The 19,646-nt window shown below is 47.7% G+C and overlaps 1 long non-coding RNA gene across 1 annotated transcript; it reads right to left on the bottom strand.

Moving 5' to 3' along the window:
• Positions 1-7,007: 7,007 nt before the first annotated feature.
• Positions 7,008-19,316, bottom strand: LOC144581844 (uncharacterized). The gene is made up of 2 exons (XR_013533210.1): positions 18,957-19,316; positions 7,008-8,846 (listed from the first exon to the last, which is right to left on the bottom strand). It is a non-coding gene; the product is annotated as an uncharacterized LOC144581844 (long non-coding RNA).
• Between the last annotated feature and the right edge of the window lie 330 nt (positions 19,317-19,646).

Raw genomic sequence — 19,646 nt, 5'->3', positions numbered from 1 at the left:
TGGCTGTTTTGTCCATTTGTTGATGTAAATTCTTCTTTATGTTGATGCTCTTTACTTTTTGGTATATTTTTAGAAAGGCTAATACTGGTTGTTTCTTTCTATGTGTAATGCTTCTTTCAGAAGCTCTTGTAAAGCAGGCCTGGTGGTAATAAAATCTCTGAGTACTTGCTTGTTCATAAAAGATTTTATTTTTCCTTCAGTTGTGAAGCTTAGTTTGGCTGGATATGAAATTCTCGGCTGAAAGTTCTGTTCTTTAAGGATGTTGGATATTGGCCCCCACTCTCTTCTGGCTTGTAGGGTTTCTGCTGAGAGATCTGCTGTAAGTCTGATGGGCTTCCCTTTGTGGGTAGCCTGACCTTTCTCTCTGGCTACCCTTAGCATTTTCTCCTTCGCTTCAACCCTGGTGAATCTAACGATTATGTGCCTTGGGGTTGCTCTTCTTGAGGAATATCTTTGTGGTGTTCTCTGTATTACCTGGGGTTGAATATTGTCCTGCTTTGCTGGGTTGGGAAAGTTCTCCTGAATAATGTCCTGAAAAGTATTTTCCAGCTTGGATTCATTCTTTCCGTCGCATTCAGGTACACCTATCAAACGTAAATTAGGTCTTTTCACATAGACTCATATTTCTTGGAGACTTTGCTCATTCCTTTTTATCATTTTTTCTCGATTCTTGTCTTCTCATTTTATTTCATTAAGTTGGTCTTCGACCTCTGATATCCTTTCTTCTGCTTGATCAATTCGAGTGTTTAAACCTGTGCATACTTCTCGGAGTTCCCATATTGTATTCTTCAGTTCCATTAATTCGCTTATATTCCTCTCTAAATTGTCTATTCTCGTTAGGATTTCATCAAATCTTTTTTTCAAAGTTCTTAGTTTCTTTACATTGGGCTACAACATGTTCTTTTAACTCACAGAAGTTTCTTATTATCCACCTTCTGAAGCCTGATTCTGTTAATGGGATGCACTCGTTCTCCATCAAGCCTTGTTCCCTTGTTGATGAGGAACTGTGATCCTCTTTAGGGGGAAGAGGCATTCTGATTTTGAGTATTCTCAGCCTTTTTACGCTGGTTTCTTCCCATCATTGTAAATTTATCCACCTGTCATCTTTGTAATTACCAACTTTCAAATTAGGTCTCTGAGTGGACGTCCAAGTTGTTAATTCCCCGGGCCGAAATATGAGCAACCCACTGCACCAGCCAAAACAGCAGCGTTAAGACTGATGGTGCTTTTCTGTCCAGAGTCTCCAGTCTGGCTTCCTTCTTGAGTCCGTAATAGGCGACTCTGCCTTCCCGGAGCTCCAAACGTGGGTCAGAAGGGGAACCAGTCCCGTTTACTCTGCACCAAGAGCTGCCACGCCGAGGTGCCAGCAAAACTGCTGCGCCGGCCACAAGAGTCGCGCTGGCGACCCATGGGGCTCCTCCACTGGGAATCTTCTGGTCCGTGAGCGACAAAAATTTGTCTGACAGTGTGGCATCCTCTCGTTCTCTGCGCTTTCACTGGGAGCTGCAATCCCGAGATGTTAGCGATCGGCCATCTTAGATCGTTCTCCAGGAGGGTCTCTTTTACGAAACAGTGCAAAGACATATAAAGCAGACTCTTTCTTTCTATCAGAGTTAATGGAGAAAATCTGGGTAAGCTCCACACTCCATTTAACACTCATTACACATAATAACTGGTTAGACCACACTGTGTATTACTTAAGCCAGAGTACCTGAATGGTCTCGGAATAATAAAAGAATTTACCATTTATTTATCTGAAAAAATGTTGATTCTGTGCTTGGTAAGATTCTGGGCTGGAGAGAATTCTGAGCTATGCTAAATTCTTCCACCAAAGGCAGCAACCGTAATGGAGTATCCAGTACTGAAAGAGCAAGGCATTGGAGTGCAGGACGCATTACAGCCACGACGACAAAGCTGCCTCCATGTCCCCTACTAGCTGGGTGGGGCAGTAAAACGTGCTGTCTGGCAGGCTGTATTTTCAAGAAACGACCACAATGCAGTTACTGACAGTTGCACCTGTTCTTCCAGAAGCTTGCCACTCTCCATCAAGAGCTGGAGTCTGCATCTCCTCCCCTTGAGCCTGGCGGGACTTTGTGAAGGTGATAAGGCAGAGAGATGCTATGGGACTTCTGACGCTTACTCTCTTGGGTTTTGTACATGTGGACGCCAAAGCCACCATATACAAAGTCTGGCTCCCCTGAAATTGCCATGGTGCCAAGACGATGTAAAGAGATCCCTGGCTGGGGGCGGTGGCTCACACCTGAAATCCCAGCACTTTGGGAGGCTGAGGTGGGCGGATCACCTGAGGTCAGGAGTTCAAGACCAGCCTAGCCAATGTCTTGAACCACCATCTCTACTAAAAATACAAAAATTAGCCTGGCGTGGTGGCAGGTGCCTGTTATTCTAGTTACTTGGGAGGCTGAGGAGGGAGAAGTGCTTGAACTCGGGAGGCGGAAGTTGCAGTGAGCTGCACTGCACTCCAGCCTGGACTCCGGGAGCAAAACTCTGTCTCAAAAAATAAATAAATAAATAAAAAGAGAGAGAGAGAGAGATCCATTGGAGCACAGAGATACATAACTGAGAGTCCCAGCCGTTTCCACCCCTAGCTTCTCAAGTCTTCCTAGCAGGGGGCCAGGTATGCGAGTGGAAAATCCTTCCAGATGAGTCCAGGCACCGTCTGACTGCAGCTCCATAGCAGATTTGAGCCTGCAATGCTCTGCTAAGCCACTCCCAAATTTCTTACCCACAGAACAAGGGAGAAATAAATGCTGGTGGTTTTAAGCCACTGTTTTAAACATATTTTATGATTTTCTGCATAAAGATAACCAGCTGGGCCTGGTGGCTCAGACCTGTAATCCCAGCACTTTTGGAAGCTGAGGGAGGTGGATCACCTGAGGTTGAGAGTTCAAGACCAGCCTGACCCCATCTCTACCAAAAATACAAAATTAGCCTGGCGTGGTGGCACATGCCTGTAATCCCTGCTACTCGGGAGGCTGAGGCAGGAGAATCGCTTGAACCCAGGAGGCAGAGGTTGCAGTGAGCTGAGATCACACCATTGCACTCCAGCCTGGGCAACAAGAGCAAAACTCCATCTCAAAAAATAAAAAAATAACCGAAAAAGGTATCTGTATCTGGATATGGAGTGCTGCGGACAGGAAGCCTGTTGGCCTTGAGAAGGCTCAGTGGAGACCCAAAGAACATCGAGGCATCTGGAGGTGCTGCCGCCCACCAGGCTGCTGCGACAGAATGGCACAGCATGGGTGGGGCTTGAAACAAAGGTTGCTCATAGTGCTGGAGGCTGGCGGGTTCAGTGTTTGGGGAGGCAGGGCCCTTTCGCTGCATTTTCACATGGCAGTGGGGCGAGGAAGCTCTCTGGGGTCCCTTTGATAAGGGCACTAATCCCATGCATGAGGGCTCCACCCTCATGACCTTACCACCCCCAAGAGCCCCCTCCTAACTCCATCACATTGGGGATAGGATTGCAACATGGATTTTGAGGGGACACGGTCAATAACAGGAGGAAGGGGTCTCTCAATGCGGAGGAGAGAGCACGTACCTCTGAACTGGATTCCAGGCACTGCTGAAGGGTTGCCTGACCTCTGGTTGCTTAGAGTAAAATGCAAGCGGAGCTCTGAACTCTGAAGGATCTGGGGCTTCCGGGTTTGTAATCACCACTGTTCCACCCTCCCAGCCTCTCAGGATGGCAAAGAATGCTAACGTTAGGAAATGGTTTCTGGACAGAGGTAATAAGCCTAGGGTGCTGTCAGGAAAACATGGTTTAAAAATGCGACCACAGGCATGACCACAGATCCCTGTCTTCACCCCGGCTGGCTGCTTCTCCTTCACTTCAGTGCATTTAAAAGTGCACGCTGAGAGATAAGATTTTCTCATCCCCTCATCCAATCCGTTTTCCCCTTTGGTGGAAGAGGGCGAGTTTGTTAAGACATTGTGGGGGAACTGAGGCTTCCAAAGGTTGGGGCCTGAGGTGACGAGTGGGGCCGGGACCTGAAGGAAGAGTGAGGTGCAGAAGAGTCAAGGAGCCAACATAGGGACAGACCGGGGTGGGCAACGGAGAGAGGGACTCACAATGCCCTCTGGGGTGGACTCACAGAAGAGCAGATTTGCAGCATCCCTGACCTCACGAAGGTTGCAGAGCGAGGCTGCGCTCTGGGGGTTGGCTACTCCTACTCACCCACGCTGAACTCTCAGTGCACACCCTAGGGGCGGGCTGCACCTACCCACCCACGCTGAACTCTCAGTGCACACCCTGGGGGCGGGCTGCACCTACCCACCCACGCTGAACTCTCAGTGCACACCCTAGGGGCGGGCTGCACCTACCCACCCACGCTGAACTCTCAGTGCACACCCTGGGGGCGGGCTGCACCTACCCACCCACGCTGAACTCTCAGTGCACACCCTAGGGGCGGGCTGCACCTACCCACCCACGCTGAACTCTCAGTGCACACCCTAGGGGCGGGCTGCACCTACCCACCCACGCTGAACTCTCAGTGCACACCCTAGGGGCGGGCTGCACCTACCCACCCACGCTGAACTCTCAGTGCACACCCTAGGGGCGGGCTGCACCTACCCACCCACGCTGAACTCTCAGTGCACACCCTAGGGGCGGGCTGCACCTACCCACCCACGCTGAACCCTCTGGGGCACCGGCAGCTGCGCAGGCAGGGGTCACAGCCTGGGATTGTGGGGTTGAGTTGCAATTAAGTGGCTGGGATTTCTGAACTGTGATAAAAGCACTGTGCAGAGTGGGAAGGAGGCCGGGGAGGAGTCTGCGCTCTCAGCCAGTGAGTGTGAATGTGCGTGTGAGCATGAGTGGTGTGTATGTGTATGCATACGTGTGTATGAATGAGCATGAGTGCACGTGTGTGAGCACGTGTGAGTGGTGTGGGTGGGTATGTGAGAACATGAGTAAGTGTAAGCGTGTATGAGTTAGCGTGTGAGCATGTGTGAGCAAGTGCGAATATATGTATATGTGGAAGTGAGCATGTATATGAGTATTATGAGCCTGTAGGAGTGTGAGCGTGAGTGCACATGTGTGTAAACGTGTGCACATGTGTGAGCGTATGTATATGGGTGTGAATGTGAGCAGCTGTGAACATGTGTGAACGTGCATGCGTAAGCATGGGAGTGTGCATAAGTGCATATGTGTGTAAGATGTGTATGTGAGCGTGTGAGCATTTATTTATGTGAGCATGAGTGTGACCATGCACGTGCACATGAGTGCATACGTTCATGAGCATGTGAACGGGGGTATGAATGTGAGCGTGAGTCCATGAACATGCACATGTGAGGATGAGTAGGTGTGAGCATCAGTGTGAGCATATGTAGGTGTGTGAGCACGTGAGCATGTGTGTAGGTGTGAGTGCACGTATGAGCATGAGTATGAGCGTGAGCATATGAGCGTGAGCATGAGTGACGATATGTGTGTGGTGTGAGTGCGTGTGCATGTGTATAGGTGAGTGCATGTGAGCATGAGTAAGCGTGAGCATGTGTGTAGGTGTGTGCGTGTGAGCATGTGTGTAGGTGTGAGTGCGTGTGAGCATGTGTGTAGGTGTGTGCGTGTGAGCATGTGTGTAGGTGTGAGTGCGTGTGAGAATGTGTGTGTAGGCGAGTGCGTGTGAGAATGTGTGTGTAGGTGTGAGTGCGTGTGAGCATGAGTGTGTGTGGTGGGCATGATGACCGTGCGCGGCCTGCCGGAGCCGCTGGGGGTACGGAGCCTGAGGCTGGGAGGCGCTACAGGCCGAGGCGCTCTCCTCGGGAGCGGTTCCGTGTCCCAGGCGGCGCGGGAAGCTCTCGGTGCGCCGCGGCTCCTAAAGCCGCACCACCCATAAAGAATTTTAAAGAAAGGTAGCATCCGCCCGGGAGAAGCACAGGGGGAGGCCCGCAGAGACCTGGGAGCCAGGAGGCGGCAGAGCTCCCCGAGCCCTGGCTTTACCAGGTCAGGGCCCCCTGTCACCAGGCGCGCGCCCTCAGGAGGCGACAGGGCGCGATCCCCCCTATGGCTTCAGGGCCCCACCCGGCTCTGGGCGAGCGCGGCGCGCAAGACCCGGAACCCAGGGTCCCGGGCGCACCCGCCTCGCGGCCCGGTGCCCGCCTCCCCTCCCGCAGGTGCGCACCCTCTTGCTCCAGGCCCAGGGTCCGCCAGGAGGGAGCCCGGGCCGGCTCAGGAAGGCGCGGGGCTGGGGACAGACAGCACCGTGAGGCCCGGTGCCTAGCGACCGTCTCACGCTCGGCTGCTTTCCGAGATCCCCGCCCCGCCTGGGCGCCCACACCCACCCCTCCGAGTCTGAGCAGCCGCAGCCCGGTTCCCAGCCAGCCCGGGGATGGAAAGAGGCAAGCGTTAAAGAGCCGAGATCCGGGGTTCTCTCTCCATGAAGAGGCTGCACTTTAGAATAAAACAGGACCTCAGAGTTCAGGGCCTGTTTTCCAAGATTCTGCTCATTTCCACTGTGGGCAGTTCAGCAGACCATTAATTCAACTGATATTCTGTTCCCTGGAGATAAAAAAGACTCTCCCCTTGAAAACTACGCTAGTAATGATTACAATTTTAAGGTAAAGATCTGTTTAGATGCACTGCTGAGCTGGAAGAAAAAATTATGGAATCTTGAGATGCCAAACATGAAAAAGAATAAGCAGGCAACCCTCGCATAGCAGCGTTCAAGCCCGCCTTGGCCCTAAAGTCATCTCCAAACCGTGGTGAACGTGAGCAGGGGACAGTCTAGAGTCTCAGAACGTTGCAGCTGCAGTGGACGCATGACCCAGATTGCCCTTCAGGAATGAGGGTCTTATTCCAGCTGCTGAGATGGCTCCAAGCCAGCAGCGGTCTTCAGAGATTGTCACCGCGTCCTTCCCCGGGCAGCCGCATTTGGTGATTGATCCCCGCAGAGACAGAAAGCCCAGTGCTCTCACTCCAACGTGGGGAGAGTTCTGAAGGGCCATCACACTGTCCTAGTTATCCATTGCTGCATAACAAATTTTCGCAAGACTTAAAAGCTTAAAACAAACATTTATTACTCACAGTTTCCATGGGTCAGGGAGCTGTGCAGGGCTTGGCCGAGTGCCTCTGACTCAAGGTCTCTCAAGGTTGCAATCAAGATGTTGGCTGGGCTACCGTAGTCTGAAAAGCTCAACTGGGGTGGCACCTGGCTCCCAGGTCTCCTCGCCAAGCCTCGCAGCTGAGGTCTGTGAAGGGGAGATCTGCTTCCAAGATCAAGCCTGTGACTGTTGTCAGGCCTTGGTCCCAAATGGCAGAACCTTTACACCGGGTTCCTTCACAACATGGTGTCTGCTCACAATGGTGAGAGGGCGAAAGGGTGTGCACAGTAGAAGCCACGACATCCCATCGCTTCTGCAGAATTCTGTCCACTAGAAGCAAGTCCGTAACTCTGGCCCATGCTCCAAACGGAGATTCTACAAAGGCCTCAATGCCAGGTGGCAGGGATTGCTGAGGGCCATCTTAGAGGGTGCCTGTCACGCTGTCTTCAGAACCTCCTAGAGGGTTGGGTAAGGCTTCTGCTGAGCCTTCACCACAGCTCAACTTCTCCCTCGCCCCATCCTGCTTCTTTTCCTTCCCTCTGGCAGGGTGGATCCCAAGAGCAGTCACTAATAACCCTCCTGCTAACTGTATGACATTTCAGAGAATGCTTTGTTTCAGCAGAGGCCACCCAGGGATCAGCCAACTGCGGCCCACCCCTTGGGCCAAATTCAGCTCATTTGACATAGTATCAACTCATTTATTTTCACGATATCCCTATGAGGTAGTACTCTTAAGTATACCCATTTTACAGAGGGGGTAAAGTGAGGTGAAGAGACTTGTGAAACATTACAAAGTCAGTCAGTCGGCAGTGGACCACTGCATCCTCACTCCACCATCATTCTCCATCTTACGTCTACCAGCAGCACAGCGCATTTTGTTACCCACCAAACACATCACCACAGGAGATACTGATATGTTTTCTGAACGTTCCCTGCTCCAAAATGTAAGCTTCGTCAGCGCAGTTAACACTGTTCTATTTCAGAACAATACCTGGTATGTGAGATGCCCCTGAGTAGAGTTACTGCCTGCACATGTGGACCTGGCACACCATCTCTGAATTCTTTTGTCTTCACTACCAGGTCTCATGTCTATATTCCTCCTCCAGGGTCTGGGGTGCATTGCATAGCCAATGCTTTTGAACACAGGTACCTAGGGCTGGAAGTGTGCCTGCTTCTCTCTCACTCCTCCTCACTTCCATGCCTGGGGATTTCCTGTCCTTCCAATTGCAGCTTCACACGATGTGTTACAACCTGCAGTTTACTGCATTTGATGACGATGAGGCAGACACTGCCATCTTCAGAAACGGGTTTCATTCTCTTTTTCCTGGTGACATTTAAGGCTTTTAGTTCATTTGGATAAATATATATAATATATAGGTTTTGGAGGAGAAGAGGGAACATGGCGCTGTAGGACCAACTCAGGATTGCAGCTCCCAGTGAATCCACAGAGAAGGAGTGCACGCCGCATTTTCATACGGATCTTTGTTGTCCACAGATGAGGAGATTCCCAGGTGCAAGAGCCCCACGGGCTGCCAGCGCGGCAGTTTGGGCCGGCACGGCTGTTTGGGCCAAGGCCGCAGTGCAGCGACACTCTATACAAAATACACTGGTTTGGTTGCCGTGTTAAACCGGCAATTGGAGATTTCGGAAGGCAGAGTAGCACATTCATCTGATTAAACAGAAAGCCAGGCCAGGAGATTCCCGGGCAGCAACATGGTTTGAGCCAGCACAGTGGGTCGCAGCACGGGAAATCACACAGATCCCAGCACCCTTTCAGCAGGCGACTGGAACACCTAGGAGAGAGTCAACCGTTCAACTTAAAAAAAAAAAAAGGGCTCTGAGGCAGGGAGCCAGGTGATCAGGCTTGGCGGGTCCCACCCCCACAAAAACAAACAAAACAGCAATTGGAAACGCTCGGGGTTGAGAGTTTTACAGCAAGCACAGCTGAACCCAGGACAGTGCAGCTCAGTGGGGGAGGGGTGTCCGCCACTACCGAGGCATGTGACCCCTATGGAGGTACTCAGCCATTGCTGATGCAGCCTGCTGTTGCCGAGGCAAACCACCATAACAGAGAGAGTCCGCCACTACAGAGGCAGGCCACCATCGCCACTGCAGTTCTAACCACACCCATATAAACAGGGCTACAGGGAATTACACATGGCAGCAGGGCAGAGCCCACGACAGCAGGGCGGAGCCAACGGCAGCTCATCATAGCCACTACAGGCAGGCAGTGACTAGACTGCCTCCTCACTAGGCAGGAAAGTGCAATGGATACTCATAAATAAAGCCCTAACTCCTTGGGACAGAGCACCTGAGGGGAAAAAAAGGGGCTTTATGAGTTCTCCTGCAGCAGACTTAAACATACCTGCCTAGCAGCCCTGAATGAACAACGGAGCTCACAGCTCAGCACTAGAGCTCCTATAAAGTACAGACTGTCTCCTCAAGCAGCTCCTTGACCCCCGTATATCCAAAGAGTCACCTTGCAAAGGACTGATTGGACTGACATTTGGTGGGCATCATTCAGGGACAAAGATAGCAGAAGAAGAGTCTAGTAGCAACCCTCATTGTTCCCCAGCTGCTATAGGAGTTCCCCAGGCAAGCAGGGCCTGGAGTGGACCTCAGCAGTCCTACAGCAGTGGGGCCAGACTGTTAGAAGGAAAACTAAGAAACAGAAATACTTCATCATCAACAATCTGGACGTCCACTCAGAGACCCAGTCGGAAAATCAGCAACCACTCAGAAGACAGGTGGATAAATCCACAAAGATGGGAAGAAACCAGTGCAAAAAGGAGGAAAACACCCGAAACCAGAACACCTCGCCTCCTACAAAGGACCAAAACTCCTCACCAGCAAGGGAACAAAGCTGGACAGAGAATGAGTGTGATGAAATGACAGAATCAGACTTCAAAAGGTGGGTAATGAGAAACTTCCGTGGGCTAAAAGAACATGTTCTAAATCAATGCAAAGAAACTAAGAACCTTGAAAGAAGATTTGAGGAAATGATAACAAGAATGGACAACTTAGAGAGAAATATGAGTGAATTGAAGGAGCTGAAAAACACAACACGAGAACTTCGTGAAGCATGCACAAGTTTCAACAGCCAAATTGACCAAGCAGAAGAAAGGATATCAGAAGTCAAAGATCAATTCAATGAAATAAAACGAGAAGCCAAGATTAGAGAAAAAAGCACAAAAAGGAATAAACAAAGTCTCCAAGAAATGTGGGACTATGTGAAGAGACCTAATCTATATTTGATAGGTGTACCTGAATGTGATGAAGAGAATGAATCCAAGCTGGAAAATACTCTTCAGGATATTATCCAGGAAAATTTCCCCAACCTAGCAAGGCAGGCCAATATTCAAGTCCAGGAAATACAGAGAACAACACAAAGATATTCCGAAAGAAGAGCAACCCCAAGGCACATAATCACCAGATTCACCAGGGTTGAAATGAAGGAGAAAATGCTAAGGGCAGCCAGAGAGAAAGGTCGGGTCACCCATAAAGGGAAGCCCATCAGACTCACAGCAGATCTCTCGGTAGAAACCCTACAAGCCAGAAGAGAGTGGGGGCCAATATTCAACATCCTTAAAGAAAAGAACTTTCAATCCAGAATTTCATATCCAGTCAAATTGAGCTTCATAAGTGAAGGAAAAATAAAATCCTTTGCGAACAAGCAAGTACTCAGAGATTTTGTCACCACCAGGCCTGCTTTACAAGAGCTCCTGAAAGAGGCACTACACATAGAAAGGAACAACCAGTACCAGCCGTTCCAAAAACATACCAAATGCTAAAGAGCATCAACAAAATGAAGAATCTGCATCAACTAACGGGCAAAACAGCCAGCTAGCATCAAAATGGCAGTATCAAATTCACACATAACAATATTAACCCTAAATGTTAATGGGCTAAACGCATCAATCAAAAGACACAGACTGGCAAATTGGATAAAAAGCCAAAACCCAATGGTGTGCTGTATCCAGGAAACCCATCTCACATGCAAGGATACACAAAGGCTCAAAATAAAGGGATGGAGGAAGATACACCAAGCAAATGGAGAGCAAAAAACAGCAGGAGTTGCAATTCTCGTCTCTGATAAAATAGACTTTAAAGCAACAAAGATCAAAGGAGACAAAGAAGGACATTACATAATGGTAAAAGGATCGATACAACAAGAAGAGCTAATGATCCTAAATATATATGGACCCAATACAGGAGCACCCAGATATATAAGGCAAGTTCTTAACAACTTACAAAGAGACTTAGACTCCCACACAATAATAGTGGGAGACTTTAACACTCCACTGTCAATATTAGACAGATCAACCAGACAGAAAATTAACAAGGATATCCAGGGCTTGAACTCGGACCTGGAACAAGCAAACCGGATAGACATTTACAGAACTCTCCACCCAAGTCCACAAAATATACATTCTTCTCAGCACCACATCACACCTACTCTAAAATTGACCACATAATTGGAAGTAAAGAACTCCTCAGCAAATGCAAAACAACTGAAATCATAACAAACAGTCTCTCAGACCATAGTGCAATCAAGTTAGAACTCAGAATCCAGAAACCAACTCAGAACCACACAGCTTCATGGAAACTGAACAACTGGCTCTTGAATGTTGATTGGATAAACAATGAAATGAAGGCAGAAATCAAGAAGTTCTTTGAAACCAACGAGAATGAAGACACAACATACCAGAATCTCTGGGACACTTTTAAAACAGTCTCTAGAGGAAAATATATAGCAATAAGTGCCCACATGAGAAGAGTGGAGAGATCCAAAATTGATACCCTATCATCAAAATGGAAAGAGCTAGAGGAGCAAGATCAAAAAAACTCAAAACCTAGCAGAAGACAAGAAATAACTAAGATCAGAGCAGAACTAAAGGAGATAGAGACACAAAAAACCCTTCAAAAATCAATAAATCCGAGAGCTGGTTTTTTTTAAAAGATCAACAAAATAGACCACTAGCCAGACTGATAAAAAAGAAAAGAGAGAATAACGAAATAGATACAATAAAAAAAGATAAAGGGGAAATCACCACAGATTCCACAGAAATTCAAACTATCATCAGAGAATATTACAAACAACTCTATGCACATAAACTAGTAAACCTGGAAGAAATGGATAAATTCCTGGACTCCTGTGTCCTCCCAAGCGTAAACCAGGAGGAAGCTGAAACTATGAATAGACCAATAACAAGGTCTGAAGTCGAGGCAGCAATTAAGAGCCTACCACACAAAAAAAGCCCAGGTCCAGATGGGTTCACAGCCGAATTCTACCAGACACACAAAGAGGAACTGTTACCATTCCTTCTGAAACTATTCCAAATAATCCAAAAAGAGGGAATCCTTCCCAAATTATTTTATGAGACCAACATCACCCTGATACCAAAACCTGGCAGAGACTCAACAACAAAAGAAAACTTCAGGCCAATATCCATGGTGAACATAGACACAAAAATCTTCAATAAAATACTGGCAAGCCGATTGCAACAGCACATCAAAAAGCTTATTCACCATGATCAAGTAGGATTCATCCTGGGGATGCAAGGCTGGTTCAACATATGCAAGTCTATAAACGTAATTCATCACATAAACAGAACCAAAAACAAAATCCACATGATTATCTCAGTTGATGCAGAGAAGGCCTTTGAAAAAATTCAACAGCCCTTTATGCTAAAAATCCTCAATAAACTCGGTATTGATGGAACATATCTCAAAATAATAAAAGCTATTTACGACAAACTAACAGCCAATATCATACTGAATGGGCAAAACCTGGAAGCATTCCCTTTGATATCTGGCACTAGACAAGGATGCCCTCTCTCACCACTCCTATTCAATATAGTACTGGAAGTTCTAGCCAGAGCAATCAGGCAAGAAAAAGAAATAAAAGGTATTCAAATAGGAAAGGAGGAGGCCAAATTGTCTCTATTTGCAGACGACATGATAGTATATCTAGAAGACCCCATCATCTCAGCCCAAAAACTCCTGAAACTGATAAGCAACTTCAGCGAAGTCTCAGGATATAAAATCAATGTGCAAAAATCACAAGCATTCCTATACATCAATAACAGACTTAAAGAGAGCCAAATCAAGAACGAACTGCTATTCACAATTGCTACAAAGAGAATAAAATACCTAGGAATACAACTAACATGGAATGTAAGGGACCACTTCAAGGAGAACTACAAACCACTCCTCAATGAAATAAGAGAGGACACAAACAGATGGAGAAACATTCCATGTTCATGGTTAGGAAGAATCAATATCGTGAAAATGGCCATACTGCCCAAAGTAATTTACAGACTCAACGCTATCCCCATCAAGCTACCATTGACTTTCTTTACAGAACTGGAAAAAACTATCTTGAACTTCATATGGAACCAAAAGAGAGCCTGCATAGCCAAGTCAACTCTAAGCACAAAGAACACAGCAGGAGGCATCACACTACCGGACTTCTAACTATACTACAAGGCTACAGTAATCAAAACAGCATGGTACTGGTACCAAAACAGCGATATAGACCAATGGAACAGAATAGAGGCATCAGAGGCAACATAACATATCTACAACCATACAATCTTTGATAAACCTGACAAAAACAAGCAATGGGGAAAGGATTCCCTGTTTAATAAATGGTGTTGGGAAAACTGGCTAGCCATGTGCAGAAAGCAGAAACTGGACCCTTTCCCGACACCTTACACTAAAATTAACTCCAGATGGATTAAAGACTTAAATATAAGACCTGGCACCATAAAAACCCTAGAAGAAAATCTAGGCAAAACCATTCAGGACATATGAGAAGGCAAGGACTTCATGACCAAAACACCAAAAGCATTGGCAACAAAAGCCAAAATAGACAAATGGGACCTAATTAAACTCCACAGCTTCTGCACGGCAAAAGAAACAGTCACTAGAGTGAATCGGCAACCAACAGTATGGGAAAAAATTTTTGCAGTTTACCCATCTGACAAAGGGCTGATATCCAGAATTTGCAAAGAACTCAAACAGATTTACAGGAAAAAAACAAACAAGCCCATTCAAAAGTGGGCAAAGGATATGAACAGACACTTTACAAAAGAAGACATACATGAGGCCAACAAACATATGAAAAAATGCTCATCATCTCTGGTCATTAGAGAGATGCAAATCAAAACCACATTGAGATACCATCTCACGCCAGTTAGAATGGCGATCATTAAAAAATCTGGAACAACAGATGCTGGAGAGGATGTGGAGAAATAGGAACACTTTTACACTGCTGGTGGGAGTGTAAATTAGTTCAACCATTGTGGAAGACAGTGTGGCGATTCCTCAAGGACCTAGAAATAGAAATTCCATTTGACTCAGCAATCCCATTACTGGGTATATATCCAAAGGACTATAATCATTCTAGTATAAGGACATATGCACACGAATGTTCATTGCAGCACTGTTTACAATAGCAAAGACCTGGAACCAACCCAAATGCCCATCGATGATAGACTGGACTGGGAAAATGTGGCACATATACACCGTGGAATATTATGCAGCAATCAAAAATGATGAGTTCGTGTCCTTTGTAGGGACATGGATGAATCTGGAGAACATAATCCTCAGCAAACTGACATAAGAACAGAAAATGAAATACCGCATATTCTCACTCATAGGTGGGTGATGAACAATGAGAACACATGGACACAGGGGAGGGAGCATTACACACTGGGGTCTAGTGGGGGGAATAGGGGAGGGACAGCGGGGGGGGGGAGCTGGGGAGGGATAGCCTGGGGAGAAATGCCAAATGTGGGGGAAGGGGAGGAAGGCAGCAAAACACACTGCCACATGTGTACCTATGCAACTATCTTGCATGTTCTGCACATGTACCCCAAAACCTAAAATGCAATAAAAAAATGAAATAAAATGAAATAAAAATAACATATAGGTTTTTAGGTTTTATATTTTGACAAGCAACAACCATTATTACATGTGGGTGTGGTGTTCTTGTTTTTGTTTTCTGAGACAAGGTCTTGCTCTGTCACCCAGGATGGAGTGCAGTGACATGATCTCAGCTCATTGCAGCCTCAACCTCCCGTGCTCAAGTGATCCTCCTGCCTCAGCCTCCTGAGTAGCTGGGATGATAGGTGCCACCATGCCTGGCTAATTTTTTATTTTTATTTTTATTTTATTTTATTTTATTTGTAGGGGAAAGGTTTCCCAGGCTGGTCTTAAACTTCTGGCCTCAAGCAATCCTCCGACTTTGGCCTCCTAAAGTACTGGGATTACAGGCATGAGCCACCACACCCAGCCACATACAGTATTTTAACCTCAAATCCCTGTCAGGTCCATTCAAATGGGCTGAAGCAGGTAAGTTACAACCCTATGAAGGAAAGCAAAGCACCAGCACCACGATTCCTTCTGAGACCTTCAAGCCCTTTTCAGGCTTCTCTTCTTTTATGCCCCAAAGGGCCTGAAATGCATGAGGGAGGTTTGTCAATGAAGCTGACCCCTAAATCAAACCACAAACAAAATACAAGAAGAAGTCAATCATATTTCGGTTTCAAGTCAAATTAGACCTAGTTAGGTTGTCCAAACTCACCTGAGAAATCACACAATGTCCATCAAATGACATAATTAAATGATTCAACTTCAGAGGAAAAATCTCATTTGCTCTCACAGAGAAAGTTCTAACCTGCATACAAAGCTGTATTCCACCTCATTTCCCACAGGCCTCTTTCAATGGAACAGGTAGAGCTCCTTCGACAACTCTAGTTTGAGAACTGATACAAGTTTCCTGCTTGTCCCAAAGTTTCCAGCAGTGATTGGGTCCCATGTGACACAGCAAAATGCACAGAAGCAGGAAAAATTAAAACTAGTTAGAAATTCCAAAAACGAAAAATATGATCAATGGTCTCATCAATGGACAATCGTGATTAAAATTTCTTCTCCTTTCTTCCTTCGTTCTTCCTTTCCTCCCCCTCCCCCTCCCCCCCTCCCCCTTCTCCTCTTCTTTATTTTTTTTGAGACAGAGTCTCACTCAGTCACTGGGCTGGAGTACAGTGGTGTGATCACAGTTCACTGCAGCCTCAACCTCCTGGGATCAAGCGATCCTCCAGCCTCAGCCTCCTGAATAGCTGGGACTACAGACATGAGCCACCATGTTACTGGTGGAGAGTCTTGACTATGAGTTGACTAGGTTCTTGGAGTTTTGAACAAAGAATTGGACAAAATGCACAAACAAAGCAGCAAAAGAAGGAAGCAACAAAAGCACAGTATTGAAACTAAAATCCATTCCACAAAGTGGAAGCAGGTTGGAGCAAGGGCTCAACAGCCCTGGTTACAGCATTTTCTGGGGTTTAAACCTCTATCTAGAGGTTTCCCATTGGTTACTTAGTTACATCCTATGTAAATGAAGACTTGGCCCACAACCAACCTGATTGGTTGCATGAGGCAGCCAATCAGAGGCTGAAGTGAAGTTACAAAGTGACACCCTTTGCAAATGAAGACTTGCCTCTTGACCAGTCATTTTGGTCTCCTCCAAATTCCATTTTTCATCTGTGAGGCAGTGGAAGGAGTGGGAGGGTGTAAACAAGTAGCCTCTGATCCTTTTGTTACTTGGCTGTGGAGAGGTGAGGTTTCCCTTTGAGTCCGTGTAGGAAGTCAGTACAACAGCCTTAGGTTCCCTGGGTCTCTTGCCTTAACCATACATGGCTAATTTTTTTTTTGAGACTGGGTATCACTATGTTGCCCAGCCTCGAATTTCTTTGAGAGTCATTCCCGAACAAAGGTTTTTTCCAGAACATGTAACGGTCACCACACAGATCACACAAGGACTTAGTGTTACACTAAGGACTTAGTGGAAGGGACATGTCCAGAAAAACAGAAGAGTGAAAACAAAACGTTTCTCATTCCAGTTTTTCCAGGTGTCAGCTGACCAAAGTTCACTGGCGAACCTAATGGACAACTGCAGGAAATGTATCATCAAGAGGTTATTAGCATCGTGGGAACTGCAAAAGGACGCTCAGCCGTGGGGACTCTGTCCAAACTCTGACACTAAGAGTCTTGACCAAACTCTAGCATGGTCTCTAGCAGCTTAAGGCAGCATCCCTAAGACAACTCCAGCCCCCGCCCAGTGCCTGCCTGAGAAAGCTGCCAGGCAAATTGTGTTCCAGCCAAAACTTGCTGAAGGGGAGATAGGCTCCGGGACCCTCTCTTGGACAGTTGCTTTAGAAAGCCTGCAATTGCAGGTCGGGCGGTGGCTCACGCCTGTAGTCCCAGCACTTTGGGAGGCTGAGGTGAGTGGATTGCTTGAGGCCAAGAGTTTGAGAACAGCCTGGCCAACATGCTGAAACCCCGTCTCTACTAAAACAAATCAACAAACAAAAATTAGCTAGGCGTGGTGGTGCATGCCTGTAATCCTAGCCACTTGGGAGGCCGAGGCATGTGAATTGCTTGAACCTGGGAAGTGGAGGTTGCAATGAGTCACTACACTCCAGCCTGGGTGACAGAGGGAAACACTGTCTCGAAAAAAAGAAAAAAGAAAAAAGCCTGCAATTGCAAATCCTTCTCCTGCCCATTGAGATGAATCTTCTACTTCTACTCCCCAGGACTGCCTAGGCAAGGGTCTGACAGCAGATTCCTTGAAATTCAAACATGTAAGGAGATAACCTCCTTCTTCCTCCCAGTCTCAGTGGGAGGGTAAGGACCCAACATCAGCGAAAGGCTTGCTCCAACTCACCACTACTCCCGTCGTAAAGGAAGAACTTTTTCTCCCTGGATAAGCACTAACTAGCAAACCCAGATGGACTAGCAGGCGGATCAAATCTCTTGTCCTGCCCTTCAGTGCTTTTTCCCCTAGCACACTCCAACCTTGAAAAAGTCTGCCTTTTGCTTCGGCAAAGCTGAGTTTAGTTCACGCTGGACTCTCTGCCCTGTTACAAGTCATTACTGAATAAAACCTGTCCTTGACATTGTGACTAGTGTCCTGGCTTTGCTTGTCGTTGACACTGTGAGTCAGAACTCACTGTCCTGGGGTGAAAACTGCAATTCCGCCAGCGGGATGCCACCTCTAGCAGAAAAGGTCAAGCAAAACACTCCAAATGCCTTATGTTCAACGGCCTTACGTTTCACACATCTTTTTTTTTTTTTTTTTTTTTTGAGACAGAGTCGCACTCTGTCACCCAGGCTGGAGTGCACTAGCACAATCTCTGCCCACTGCAGCCTCCATCTTCTGGGTTCAAGCAATTCTCCTGCCTCAGCCTCCTGAGTGGCTGGGACTACAGGCACCTGCCACCACGCCTAGCTAATTTTTGTATTTTTAGTAGAGATGAGTTTTCTCCATGTTGGCCAAGCTGGTCTCGAACTCCTGATCTCGTGATCCGCCCATCTCAGCTTCCCAAAGTGCTGTGGTTACAGGCGTGAGCCACCGTGCTTGGGCTGTATTTTGTTTTTTAAATTACAGAGGGTGAGTCGATCTATTACCCAGGCTGGAGTGCAGCGATCTGAACAGGGCTCTCTGAAGCTTTGACTTCCCCGGGCTCCAGCAATCCTCCTGCCTCAGCCTCCCGAGAATCTGGGACCACAGGTGTATGCCATCACACCCAGGTAATTGTTTTTTAATTTTTTGTAGAGAGAGGTCTCACTATGTTGTCAAGGTTGGTGTGGAACTCCTGAGCTCAAGTGATCCTCCCACCTCAGCCTCCCAAAGTGCTGGGATTACAAGCATGAGACACAGCACCCGATTCACACACTTTTAAATTTTGTTCCCCGCCTGATATTTAGCTAATCCCCTTAGCGACATGGAAGCTCTATGTCCTTTATTGTTCTACTTACTACTAAAGGTCTTTGGGTTTCTTTTTCTCCTTTTTTTCTCTTTTTTTTTTTAAGAAATGAAATTATTTTCTTTTACCTACCTAAAAAGAGAATTGGAGGAGAGCCTGGCACATTTCTGCGCTCCCCACCCTGGCTGCCCAGCGCCTTCCACGCGGGACACTCCCCGCCGCGCTCGGCTCCACCCCGCGCGGGCCCACGGGCTCAGCAGTACCCGAAGCCGAAGCCTGTGATCCGCTCGCTGCTGCAGCTCCACCATCCTCCTGCCCATCCGCGCCGCCTCCGCAGCCTTCCTCTCAGCCTTGGCGCACAGCCGGGCCACGCGCTCCGTCGCCTCCCTCGCTCTTGATGGCGTCCAACAGGCTCTGGATCTCCAGCAGCTTCCTGCGGCCCGCCAGTGCGCCAGGGCGCTCGCGCTCCAGGGAGGCCAGGTCTTCGTCCCCGCCCAACGCGGGGCGCGGGGCCACCTGGGTCCTTGCGGTGCTCCTGGCTGGTCTGCGTCCACGTGAGGCAGAATAAGGGTCTTGGCGCCAGGAGCTTAAAGCCTATTCCTCCTGACTTCCTAAAGGGAAAACACCAAGGTCTGGGGAGAGAGCATCTGAAGCCGATCAAAACGCAAGCTTCCTAAACAAAGAGGAAAAACCCCATCTCCCCTTGCCGAGTAGCGAATGATCAGAGGCTCCTCTTCCTACAGCCTCACTCCAGATGGAAAGGGAGAGTGCCTTGGAGTGGCCGCGAGCCACGCAGGGACCATCCCTTCATCCACACCTCAG

This window comes from Callithrix jacchus, chromosome 3, assembly GCF_049354715.1.
Source record: "Callithrix jacchus isolate 240 chromosome 3, calJac240_pri, whole genome shotgun sequence".
Lineage (NCBI taxonomy): Eukaryota > Metazoa > Chordata > Mammalia > Primates > Cebidae > Callithrix > Callithrix jacchus.
The sequence above is the reverse complement of the archived record's forward strand: the minus strand, read 5'-3'. Positions and strand labels throughout refer to the sequence as shown.